Here is a 4,244-nt window from a genome sequence, read left to right as displayed (position 1 = left end):
TTGTGAAATTGGCTTTTTAATTATGAGAAATGTGGCAATTTGTTAATTTTGAATTTCCCCAAGTGACGATAATTGGTGTGTCATGTTGATGTTACCTTGAAAGAGTAGTTGGTATGACGATACCAATAATGTATGAATTAATGTGTAATGTGGCTCAATGAATAGTAATATGTGATACTTTTTTTAATTAGGCTTTAATAAGGGTTGTGTAGCTGAGTTTTGAAAGTAAAGGTCCCGAGGGACCAGCACTGGAAAACACAATTATCAACACAGGGTTTTATTTGATTGAAAAGTTCGAGTTCCCCTTATTATTATAATATAATTGGGAGGTTTGATTCCCTACATCATTTTACATGATTTGGTGCTTTTGTCACCTTGATATATAGAGAGGTGCGAGTCCCCCAGAGTGTACATGTATACCCTCTGGTTAGTGTGACCTTATGCACTGGGGTCCTAAAAGTTGGGGGAGAGCTGGGACCATATAGACTGTATGTGCCTTCGTATATTATGATGGTTGAGCTACATAATCCAGGCTAAAGTTTTAAGGAGAATGTTAAGCCTTGTTTTCTATCATAACATGTGATACATATATGCATGTATATGCATTTCATTATGTCCATTGGTTTTGAATAATTTGGAACTGTTGATTATGGAATTATGTTATCCTTATCATTGAGTTACTTGCTAGTGTTTACCCCACTAATCATCTCCAGTTGTTGTATCCCCACCCGATGTAGGCATCAGAGTTGTTTCTACTTATACTGTGCAAAGTTAGGTCAATCGGCTCTGTGTTTTGATTTTGTGGTGAAGTGGTGAGCTTCTATCCCTTAAAAGGCTTAGGCATTTCACCAAATTTCAATGTTGGACATGAATTGATTATTACTTTCATTATCATTATCATTTTCATTCTCATTATCATCTTCCTAAGTTGGGGACATGTACCGACCAAGACTGGTTTTGGTTTTTATTTAGAAGGCTTTATTTGTATTACTAAGGATATTGGGTGAGGTTGGATAATTATTTGGCCGATCATAGATCATTGGTTATAGACATCTTTTGGCTTTGTTTAGGCCTGTTGCATGCTATCTTATTTATGTTTGGATTTCATCCGATATTAGGGGTATTGTGTTTGGTTTGGTTAGGTGCAGAGGGAGATCTCTAGTTCTCTTGGGATTTGAGATACCATTTACAGCAAGACCCTAGTTTTGGTTATGTCAAAGATGGTATCAGAGCCTAGGTTAGGTGTCATTGGGTGTCCAATAAATGCGTGTCAAGTAGAGTCTAATTTATGAGTTTGTTGTGCACCACACTTATAAGGGAGAGGCTACAAGGTATTTAAGAATATGTCCCTTTCTTGTTGTTCTATTTTTAAGCTATAGAGTTTAAGGTCTTGAATCCCTCTAATTCTTATATGTTTACTTATTAGATCATGCCTCCTAGAAGATCTGATGCTCTTGAAAACCCTTCTGTCCTATCTGAGGACAATATGGATAAAGCTCATCCAACTCAAGGAGTTTAGACCCAATCTAGGGTTGTTGCTTTTGATTTCCCTAAGGGAGCTCCATTAGTTCCCCCTATCCCTTCCCAGGCATGCTAGTCTGGCGTGTCGAATGCTAAGTTTTGCTAGATGATTCATTTGCATACCCAGTTGGTGGCCTCTTAGACTGAGTGTGTTGCTTTTATTTCTCCATTATCTAAGGCCACTAAAGTTAGCAAATTCATAAGGTTGAGTGTTTCTATTTTTACTAGTTCTAGGGTCAAGGAAGATCTTTAAAATTTCATTGATAAGATAGAAAAAATCTTCCATGTGATAAATGCTATTGATGTGGAAGGGATAGAGTTCACAACTTATCAGTTGAAAGATGTAGCATACCAATGGTATAAAGAGTAAGAACAGTCTAGGGGTGACGATGCTGAGTCTGCCTTGTGGGATGATTTCTCTAGTGCCTTTCTTGATCGCTTCTTTCCTCAGGGTTGAGGGAGGAAAAGGCCGAGGATTTTGTGAATTTCAAAGAAGGAAGAATGTTAGTAAAGGAGTATACCTTGAAATTCGTGTCTAGCATGAGGTTTAGAATGAGGAAGTTTGATTTGGGGTTATCTTATGAGTTGATCTTGGAGAGCAAGGCTTCCTTGTTGAACAAGGATATGGACATATCTAGACTTGTGGTGTATATGCAACAAGTGGAAGAAGAAAAAAAAGTAAATAGAGATGAGTGAAAGGTAGAATAAGAAGTTTTTCTATTTAGATTAGGGTAGAGGTTAGAACAAGAGTGGTAGAGATGGTGTAAAGTGGTCTAAGAAGAAGTAGGGCAATTTTGGTTCCTACTCTATGGCTAGTGCTCCTTACCCAATGCCATCGGGTGGTTATCGTTCTTAGCATGGTAGTAGGTTTAGAGCACCAAGAGTCCAGTCACATGCTAGTAGGTATTAATCAGCTCCATCGTATGCTCTTTGTATATTCTGTGATCAGGTGCACCGTGGTGTTTGTGAATAAGGGAGAAACAAGTGCTTTAAATGTGGTTAGATTGGTCATATATAGAGGTATTGTCCATCTAAGGTTACTTCAGGGGCAAATAAGATTCCTGTTGCTACTTGATCAACTCCCACACCAAAATGTGCTATTCCTCTTTCTGGCTTCGGCACTTGTCAGAACTGTCTGTACGCTCTTGCTATTTGCTAAGATTTTGAGGCATCCCTCAATGTTCTTACTGGCACGCTAAAACTCTTTTGTTGTGATGTATATTCTCTACTTGATCTTGGGCTACTATATCTTATGTAACCCTTTATGTGGCTATTTATTTTGGTTTTAATATTGAGTGTATTTTGGACCCTTTTCTATTTCCACCTCGGTGGGTGATGCCTTTGTGGCTAAAAGGTTCTATAAGGGTTGTGTGATATTATTCCATGATAGGGAGACCTTGGTGGATCTAATAGAGATGGACATGTTAGAATTTGATATGATTTTTGGATAGATTGGTTGTATTCGTGCTATGCAACTCTTGACTATCAGAATAGATGGATCAGTTTCCATTTCCTTAATGAGCTAGTGATCGAGTGGGAAGGTAGTTCCCAAGTTCCTAATGGAAGGTTTATTTCGTATCTTAGAGCTCAAAAATTAGTTTCAAAAGGGTGCCTCTTTCACTTAGTAAATGTTAAGAATTCTAGATTTGAAGGTTCTTCTTTGCAGACTACCCCTGCGGTCTGTGTGTCTCCCATGGTGTTTCTTAATGATCTTCCTGGTATTCCTCTAGATAGGAAAATCAATTTCGGGATTGATTTTTTTTGGACACTTTCCCTATCTCTATTCCTCCATACAAAATGGCTCCAACTGAGTTGAAAAAACTCAAGGAGCAGTTAAAAGATCTTCTTGACAAGGATTTTATCCACCCTAATGTGTTGCGGTGGGGTGATCCTATTCTTTTCGTACGTAATAAGGATGGATCCCTTCAAATGTGTATTGATTACCTCCAACTGAATAAGGTGACCGTGAAAAATAAGTACTCGGTTTTGAGAATTGATGATATGTTCAATCAGCTTCAGGGTGCTAAGTTCTTTTTTTAAGAATGATCTTCGATTGGGTTACAATCAGTTGAAATTAGGGAGGCGGATATCCCTAAGACTTCTTTTCAAACTCGATTAGGTTATTTTCACTTTTAGTGATATACTTTGGTTTGACCAATGCCCTGACAACGTTTATGGACCTTATAAATTAGGTTTTCCATCAGTTTTTTTGACTTGTTTTCCATTGTCTTTATTGATGATATTTTGGTGCATACTAAGAGCAAGGCTGATCATGTCGATGACCTCCACCTTGTGTTACAGACCCTAAAGGATTAATATTTGTATGCAAAGTTCTCCAAGTTTGAGTTTTTGTTGAATTCTGTGACTTATCTAGGTCTTGTTATTTCTAGTGAAGGGATCATGGTAGATTCGCAAAAGGTTGTGGTAGTTAAGAAGTGGCCTAGACCTGTGACTTCAACCAACATTTGGAGCTTCTTAGGCTTATCCTGTTATTATAGAAGATTTATGGAAAGTTTCTCTTCTATTGCTTCCCCATTGACTAAGTTGACTCAAAGAAGGTGATATTTTTGTGGTCTGATGCTTACAAATGTAGTTTTAAGAAGCTGAAGTATAAGTTGACTTTAGGTCCAGTCTTGACTCTACCTGAGGGCACTAAGGGTTTTGTTGTCTATTCTGATGTGTCCTGAGTAGGGCTGGGTTGTATGTTGATGTAGCATGGCAAG

Source organism: Capsicum annuum, chromosome 9, assembly GCF_002878395.1.
Source record: "Capsicum annuum cultivar UCD-10X-F1 chromosome 9, UCD10Xv1.1, whole genome shotgun sequence".
NCBI classification, from domain to species: domain Eukaryota; kingdom Viridiplantae; phylum Streptophyta; class Magnoliopsida; order Solanales; family Solanaceae; genus Capsicum; species Capsicum annuum.
Note: the sequence above shows the minus strand (reverse complement) of the source record.